This window comes from Dipodomys merriami, unplaced genomic scaffold, assembly GCF_024711535.1.
Source record: "Dipodomys merriami isolate MVZ:Mamm:240054 unplaced genomic scaffold, mDipMer1.0.p SCAF_893, whole genome shotgun sequence".
NCBI lineage: Eukaryota > Metazoa > Chordata > Mammalia > Rodentia > Heteromyidae > Dipodomys > Dipodomys merriami.
In genome coordinates this window covers 104,280-113,590 of record NW_027206505.1, presented here as the reverse complement: position 1 = coordinate 113,590, position 9,311 = coordinate 104,280, and the positions used below count along the sequence as shown (strand labels likewise).

The window sequence follows — 9,311 nt, the reverse complement described above, 5'->3', positions numbered from 1 at the left end:
CCATTATCAAGAAAACTAGCAATAGAAAGTGCTGGCATGGATGTAACCAATTGGGAACTGTATTACACTGTTGGTGGGACACTAAACTTGTTCAACCACTGTGGAATGCAGTACGTAGTTTCCTGAAAAGACCAAACATACATCTCCCTTTAGACCCAGTAATTACCCTCATTGGCAGGAATCCAATAAATAACTAACAAGCTCACATGAAAACTACCAGCATAACCATGTTCTGGGCCCAGGCCCAGAGTTCAAGGACTGGAAAAAAAAAACTTACCACTGTTGTTATTTGTTTCTGCAAATATGAACTTTTGACATAGGATACCAAATCATTCTATTTGCAGTAGCTAGAATAGGACTTAAATGTAGTGGTTGATAAAATGGCTTCTTTGTTGAATGTTAGGAAAAGATGTAGGCCGTCCAAGAAAAGGGAGATTTTTGTTGTTGGTCGAGGGGCTTGAAGTATGGACTTGGACACTGTCCCTGAGCTCTTCAAGTCAAGGTGAGTGCTCCACCTTTTGAGCCACAGTGCCACCTCTTGTTTTCTGGTGGTTAAATGGAGATAAGTCTCAGGAGCTTTCCTGCCTAACTTGGCTTTGAACCGCCATCCTCCGATCAAAGCTTCCTGAGTAGGTAAGATTACAGCTGTGAGCCACTGGCACCAGGCTAAAAATGGGGGATTTTTAGAAAAGAAAATCGACCTCATCACCTGTGTCTAAACCTAGATATCACTATTAGAACACTTCACCCTCTACTCATTTCATCAGACATTTTAAAATTTTCTCTTTTCCTTCATGTGGGAATACTGCAGTCAGTATTAACTCAGCTGTGGGACTGGATCAATTGTATGGTAATTGCTAGCACCTACATCAAGAACTGTTAGATCAAAACTAATGAAGCCCTCATTTGGAATAATTATTTACTCTTTTTATTACAAATCTGTGCTTGATTACTTCCTAATGTGATCTTGGACCTCCTAACAGAGTGATGGCATTTTCTTTCTCTTCAGCCTTCTTCCACATGTTGTCAAATATTTAAGAATTCAAATATTTCCATTGATAATTCATTAAGCTGACCTCTAAGTAAATGTGCATTTCTGGAATTTGGTCTGCTGTCTTGTTCTTATATGTGCAGGCTTACTATGATTTATTTGTTCTGCAAGGAATTTTATTTTCCAATCTTTGTGTGACCAATTTTAGTCTCTCTGATCAGTTTTCCTGACCCTCTTTCTGGGGTCTCAATTCAGTCTGCCTCATAAAAAATATATTAGTTATCATCTAAATAACTCTCAGCTTCGCTTTTTTTGCCTGACTTTAAGTAGGTTGTGATAGCAGACCTGATTGGCTGTACTAACTGGAATTTTTTTGTTTGTTTGGTTGTTTGATTTGTGTGTGTGTGTGTGTGTGTGTGTGTGTGTGTGTGTGTGTGTGTGTGTGTGTGTATGTTTGTGTATGTTTAGTTTTAGAGGTCTAGGATTACTATTCAAGGTAGTAGCTTCTCTGGGCCCCAGTGCTTCCCTGGCCTAGAGTCAACTGGTTTTTCCCTGAAAGATACAAAGAACTGGTGAATAAATTCCTGTTAAATTGTCTCAAAATGAGGCAATTTGGCATCCTTACAAAGCCATGAATAACTCTGTAGTAATCTACTTACAGAAATGGTCTATCAAGATGGCTTTTCAAGGTTGACTGTGAAAAATGTTCATTTTCAAGTAACCACCATAAAGCAGATCACATCCCTGGGAGCAGACTTTTGGAAGGGAGGTTCCGCATCCTTCCTTCTTCTATGATAGATCAAACCATAATATTCTGCAGTTGTGGCCATCCTGGAGCACATTTTCCCAAGAATATTCTGTAGTGTAAAAGAGGACCAGCTATCAAAATAAAGGTGAAAATACTTTTCTATTTCAGACTGATTTATCTTGCTTATATCTGTTGTTATTTCCATTACTTCTAACTCATGGATAAATTATATTAGTATTAGACAACTGGCAAAGGATTAATGGCAAAGAATTACTTTCATATATCCAATATAATACACTTAACCCAGTTAAGGAAAATTAAATCTAACTGTAGAAACAATATCAGGAATATAAAAGAAGCCTCAATATGCATAATCTGGCCCACATGCACCATCATCTAATCAGAAATTCAGTCTCTCTATAATTATTTATTTGGTACAAAATCATAAAAATTTAATTAATAAATATGACTTTTAAGTATCATCTGAAGTACTCCTCATGCATGTAATTGTATATACTTGTATAAATGTCACCTAGACAGGAATTTAACATTCATGTAGAAATCAAATTTCCACAACTTAAACAAGATGAGAGGGGTCATTCCCTCGTGTATTGTGTGGTGTGAATTTTACCACAGTTCTGAATCCTTCCACCGAAAACCGAGTCATGTGCAATAATTTATTATTTGATGTTAAGATGAGTGTTAAGTGTAGAATACACTTTGAATTATTACATTAATTCACAGAAATAAAATAATAATGATAAATTATTTGTATAAATTCTAATGTTTCTCAGTTTTACAATTCATGAAATATATCATTAAAATTAGTTTAACTTTCTTCTTTTCTATAGCTGCTAAAATTAAAATTATATATTAAACATTCAATATTAAGAAATCAAAAATAAATACCATTATAAAAATGATATATTATTTAACTGTGATTTGAATTATAGTGCTAACAAATTGTGATGTAAACAACATTTAATAGAATTATGGGTAATACTTTTTAAACTTACCAGCTTGTTATTTGTTACCTAATTGTGTCATTTGTTATTCTTGGTCCAAGTCATCCCTTCAACTTGCTTAATTTTCTATTTTATCTATATTGGTTTGCTGATTGTGCATTTTGTTTTCCCTTTTTAATTACTGACATGAGGCTGAAAATCTGTGTGCAAGTTTATTCCTTCCTATGTAAAAGTAAAATTTCTGGTCTCCACAGCTGTTTTACTGCACTGTACTACAGTATTTCCCCCTTTCCTATCTCCTTTATTGCTGCTCTCATATATTTTATTTTTTATTTAAATTCTATTGTTAAGGTAAAGTACAAAGGGGTTATACTTACACAAGTAAGGCAAGGAATTCATTTCTTTTCTAACTTGTTACCCCTTCTCCAATTTTTTACCTTCTTCCCTTCCAACGCCCCCCCCAAGATTATTTCCAACATATTGTCTTTTGAGTATGACAGTTGCATAGGTTACTCATTTGACCTTTGTCTCACCATTTTGTTTTTTCTCTTTCCATTCCCAAGTTCAAATCAACATATTTACAATACCCAGGGCATCAGATTAAAATACAGTGACTTCAGGCGATAAACCATAGGTGGGGAAAACACAAAAGGATAAAAACAAATCACGTAGTACATTAAGAACAACAAAAAGTTGTTCTTATAGAGTCATATGTACATAGCTATTGAGCTATTCTGCTCAACTATTAATATTATCCTTGATGTACACAATACTGTTCCCATATTACCCAGTAATCCCACTTCTGGGCATTTACCCTAGTGACCACAAACAAGGCCACTCTAAAGCTACCAGCCCAATTATGTTTATCACAGTAGTATTTACCCTAGTTAAGATATGGAATCAACCCAGATGCCCCTCAGTAGATGAATGGATCAAGAAAGTGAAACACACACACACCACACACACACACACACACACACACACACACACACACACACACACACACACACACACACACACACACACCAGAGAGATATACGTACATGTAATACTATGCTTTCATCAGAAAGAAAGGTACCATCTCATTTTTAAGGAAATGGAAGAACTTGGAAAAAATCATATTAAGTGAAGTAAACTAAACAAAGAAACATAGGTCCCGTGGTTTCCTTTATTTGCAATAATTAGTTTACACCAAGGATAATATCATGTATTTTAATTTGACATTTTGTTCTATATTGAGCATGCAACATTATGTTCATCTTATCCATTACTGAGGGAAGCACAACAAAAAGAGCAACCCCTACTCATAAGAACAACTCCTACTTACTTAGCTTCATTCATTTCTTTTTTTAGTTGTGAAAATACTGTACAGAGGGATTACAATTACACAGGCAAGATAATGAGTACATTTCTTAACAAGATTGTAGCCTCCTCCTTTGTTTCCCCTTCCCACCCCTTCCCATCTTCCCTCCGCCCCCCACCCAATCCTACCCGCTTCCCCCCACCACAAAAATTGTAAAGTTCGTTTTCGACATAACGACCCATTGTTGCAATGGGTCCACCTGTATCCCTATTTAAACGATTTGTTTTTCCCCTACCCCTCCACAAATTATACCGACATCAAATACAGTGAAAGCAGGGGTTATACTGTGGGGAAGGGACATACAAACAACAATGAAATAGTCTTATAAATGTGTTAGAAACAATCGCATGAAAGAAAAAAAAAGAATACATATCTTAGGGTTCATTTCCCTAACATCACCTTATCTGACCTTTTCTGCTTGACTCAGACATATACTAGATATTGCAAATCAGGGAAACCATGTAAGGCCAGTGTTGTCTCCTGTATCCTCATGTTGTACATTACAACTCTATACTGATTCATTCTGTATATCTACTATCTTCAACATTGTGACCTAAATGTCCCAACAATTCCACGTTGCTTTACTTGTTAAAAATTTCTGTCTTAATTTTTGATGTTGGTTTGTGTGTGTTTGTGTGTGTGTGTGTGTTTACAAAGATCAGCAGACTACATTTTTCTTCATTTCGAATACATCTTTCAGCCGGGCGCTGGTGGCTCACGCCTGTAATCCTAGCTACTCAGGAGGCTATGATCTGAGGATCGCGGTTCAAAGCCAGCCCGGGCAGGAGAGACCGTGAGACTCCTATCTCCAATAAACCACCAGAAAACCGGAAGTGGCGCTGTAGCTCAAGTGGTAGAGCGCTCGCCTTGAGCTGAAGAGCTGGGACAGCGCCCAGGCCCAGAGTTCAAGCCCCACGACAGACAAAAAAAAAAAAAAAGAATACATCTTTCAGGTCATTGTAAGTTGTCGCTAATGGGAGAAGTCGCTTGCTATTTTAAGGATGAAACAGAAAAAGATATTTGTGCATGTACCACAGTTGCTTTATTAGTCTGTAGTTGAACACTGAACTTCGATTTATATCTTGGCTGTTGTTGTGAATGATGATTACAATGAACTGCACATATATTTAAGTTACAAATAGAGAAATAATCACTTGATTGTTGGGGCAGATTATATTTCAACTTTGGAGTTCTTTAGAAAGCTGCATATTACTTTCTACAAGGAGAATACTAACCTGCATTTTGTTGAAGAGTGTAGAAAATTTCCTTTTCTCCACACTCTCAGCATTATTACCTTTGTTAAAGGGTAATAAAGGGCAGGTTTTTATTCTTTTCAGTACTCCAGACTGGCCTTAGACTTAAATCCAACCTCCTAAATGCTTGGAGTTAAAAGTCTTTACCACCACACCTGATTCCTTTGATTTTTTTGATAAAAGTTACTGTTAGGTTTTTAAAATGAGGTAGCTGAGTAAGAACAGCACCACGCACGCAGTATTCAGGTACTGGGTAGGTTTATTCAGTAGACCTGCTGGGACCAGGCAAGGTTGGCACTCCACGTGGCTGGGAAAGGCCTGGGAAAGAGAGGGAGCTGGGAAAGAGAGAGGAAAGAGCTAGAAAAGAGTTAGAAAAAAGCAGAGAGAGCTAGAAAAGAACAGAGAGAGAGCAGAGAGAGAGAATAGTGAGAGAGCAGAGAGAGCTAGAAAAGAACAGAGAGAGAGAGGACAGAGAAGAGAGCTGAGAAAGAACTAGAAAAGCAGAGAGAGCTTCTGGGCCTGGGCTAGGCCTTATCTAGGGTATGGGCAGAGAAAGTTGTGGGCACATCAAATTCAGATGTGACCTCTTCCAGGTGTCCCAGTTGCCAAACGCAGATACAAGGTGGAGAGTTTGCTGTGAGGAGGGTGGAGTCTGCTCGCCATCCAGGAACGGACCTTACAGTTACAATAATTATGAAGTAGTATCATAGTAATTTTGAATTACATTTCTGTAATGACTTCTGCTCAAAAAGAATTAAACCAGCATAGAAGTGGTATTAAATAACTTTGTAAACCCACTGTAAATTTTCAGGGCTTTAAGGAGAACATGTCTATTCAGAACTTTTGTACACTTTTAATCAAGTTTCTTGTTAATATCATCTTTAATCTTTCAATACAAAATCAATAATTAATTCAAGATATTAGAAAGCAACAATATTAAGCAACTCCTAACATTTTCAATTTTAAATAACATGATATTGCTTAATCATTTTCTGTTTATGCTTGAGACTATATAACTCACTTTAGTCAGACCTTTTATAAGGCTGTATGCATTTTATTTATTTCACAATGATTGTTTTTTCCAAAGACTGCGTGTCTAATTTCCTTGTTTTCTTTCAGTCTCAAGTAGTTCAGATTTCAAATGAAGAATAAATGGACAGAAGCAAACAAAAAATAATATACTTCCCCTCATCTGATGATGCCTTTACAAGAATGAGGAAAGTGTTCATCCAAGAACCGATGATAGGACATCGAAAAGAGAATCCATTCTTTTAGGTCATTCTTAACTTTTCAATGTACCTTAAATAATGTAAAACACAAAATAATGTTCAGATACTTTGAAGTTTTATCAGTTTTGCACATTTTCATATGAACTTCACCCAGTCTACAACATTCCTTCATTATTTTGTCACTGATATTTTTACACTATCAAGACATAAGATAACCAGTTTGATTTACAGCATGAGAAATAATCCACCTGGCTTCCTTGGAAGAAGAGTATGGTCAATAGATAACATTACTTCTGTTTGCTCACTATATGCAATGGTTTCTGTAATACTTATCACATTCTTTTTAGTATTTAAAAAAAAAAAACTGCTGGCTAAACTCAGAACTCATTCATGGAAGTTTATGTTAAGTATTTCACAAGTTTTATTTTCCTTAATTCTTAAGATAACATTTTCTATAATGCTAATGTTATCACCATTTTAGTGTTGGGAAAAATTGTAATTAAAGGCAGTAAGTGCATGGCCCAAACACGCACTGTGAGGAAGAAAATGAGTCAAAGTTTCCAAAAGTCTTTCAGCAATAAACAAAAGGTAGGTAAAATCTCTCCATTCTCTTACACTCTCAATTCAATATTCATATTGTCCAAGAAATAATACCATAGCAATTATTGCCCATGGTGATTGTTTTCTGTTACATTTTGTCTTCAACACAGACTATGTAGGTGACATTGGGTTATCATGCACAGAGCTGAGCTTATAAGAAAGACAAATATATTCTGTCCCATTTTTCCAGGTTCCAATTTATAAAGTACTAAACTTTTAAATATCATCACTTACTTTCTTAAGAATCCAAAAAAACGAAAAAAAAAATTCACAAATAATCACTCCAAAATGCTTTAAAAGTAGGAGATGATAAAACAGGCCCCTGTGAAGTAAACTTTCTTCTACTTTTAAAATTACTCTGAAAGCCTTGTGCTGGTTGATCACACCTGTAATCCTAACTACTCGGCATATTTACTCAGGAGCCAGAGAACTGTGGATAGCAGTGGAAGCCAATCAGGGCAAAATAAATTCATGAGATTATTTTTTCAAAAATTTCAATGAGTTAGCAACGGGCCAGAAATGGAGATGTAGCTCATATAGTAGCTCACCAATCTAGAGAGGAAAGGCCTAGCAAGACTTTGAAGCCCTTTTTTCAAACTGTGAGCACACCAACATACATGGAAGTGCATGAGAACATGTGCACGTGCACACACACACATTCATTCAAAATACCTTGATATCAGTTTTTTGCATTAATTTCTTTGTTAGCCATATTGTATGAGTAAAATAAAGGAAATAAACTCTCCCATCTCAGAACATTTTCATACTTTTTTATTTTAAAAATACTGTACAGAGAGGTCACATTTACATGAGCATGTAATGAGTACATTTCTTAAAAAGGATTGTTACCTCCTCCTTTATTTTCCCTCTACCATCCCTTCCCTCCAACCTCTACAAGTAAACTCCCCTCCCCTCTTCCCCTGCCTAAATTGTAAAGTTCATTTTCCACCATAGTTTCTTGTGCATCTCATTGTTACAATGGGTCAATCTGAATCCCTACTTAAGCATTATTTTTTCCTTCCTCTTCACAAATTAGAGGAGTGTATATACAAGAGGTGGGCACACCAAATTCAAATACAGTGAAAACAGGGGTTATAGCATGAGGGAGGAACATATAAAGAAACAAAAAAACACAGAGACTGTTATAAGTACGTTCGAAACAATAGTAAGAAAAAAAAAACTTGTGTTCCTATTTGGGCGTTCATTTCCCTTAACATCATCTTATCTGGTCATATGTGCATAGATTTTGACCTTTTCTGCTTATTCCAAACATATATTAGTTATTAAAATTAGGGAAACCCTGGGACCTATGTTTCTTTGGACCTGGCTTACTTCACTTAATTTTTTTCCAAGTCTTTCCATTTTCTAACAAATTGGGCGATGCCATTCTTTCTTATGGAGGCATAGAATTTCATTGGTACAAATAGCACATTTTCTTGATCTATTTATCTGATGAGGGGCATCGGGGTTGGTTCTATATCTTAGCTATCTTAAACAATGCTGCAATAAATATAATTGTGCTGATAGTTTTAGTACCGTCTTGTTTGTGATATTTTGGGTAAATGCCCAAAAGTGGGATTCCTATGTCATAGGGGAGTTCTATGTGGAGTCTTTTGAGGAACCTCCATACTACTTTCCAAAGTGGTTGAACAACTTTACACTCCCACCAAGAGTGCAGTACAGTTCCCTTGTGGCCACATCCCCTCCAACATCTGTTGTTGTAAAAGTATGGAATGGTACAGGAATTTGCCTATCATCCTTGTGCATGGGCCATTCAAATCTTCTCTGTATCGTTCTAATGTTAGAGTACGCCATGCTGAATGGAGCATAGAACATGTTTTATATATAAAGTGTAATTGATTTTCTTAAACTAGACAATTCAACAAAAAGTAAGTATAAAAGAATTTTCATGAAATTTAAAGCCATGTACTTCTTACATAAGCACACATTTAAGAATAAAGTCAAGATTGACATGTCAAAAACAAAATAATTACAGATATTTGTTGTTCAAGAGATGTGTAGGAGGAGGAATTCAATTATTCTATACAAGGCTCCTGTCATAATGAACACTGCAGCAAGTGTTAAGTTTTGTTAAAAGTTTTAATGGTTTAAATATATTTAATTTGGGGAATTTGCTTATATATATATAATTTGGATTTATC

The 9,311-nt window shown here is 35.9% G+C and overlaps 1 non-coding gene across 1 annotated transcript; it reads right to left on the bottom strand.

The window, feature by feature from the left end:
* Positions 1-8,871: 8,871 nt before the first annotated feature.
* LOC138820516 (U6 spliceosomal RNA) lies at positions 8,872-8,974 on the bottom strand. Its single transcript, XR_011369898.1, has one exon. It is a non-coding gene; the product is annotated as a U6 spliceosomal RNA (small nuclear RNA).
* Positions 8,975-9,311: the final 337 nt, after the last annotated feature.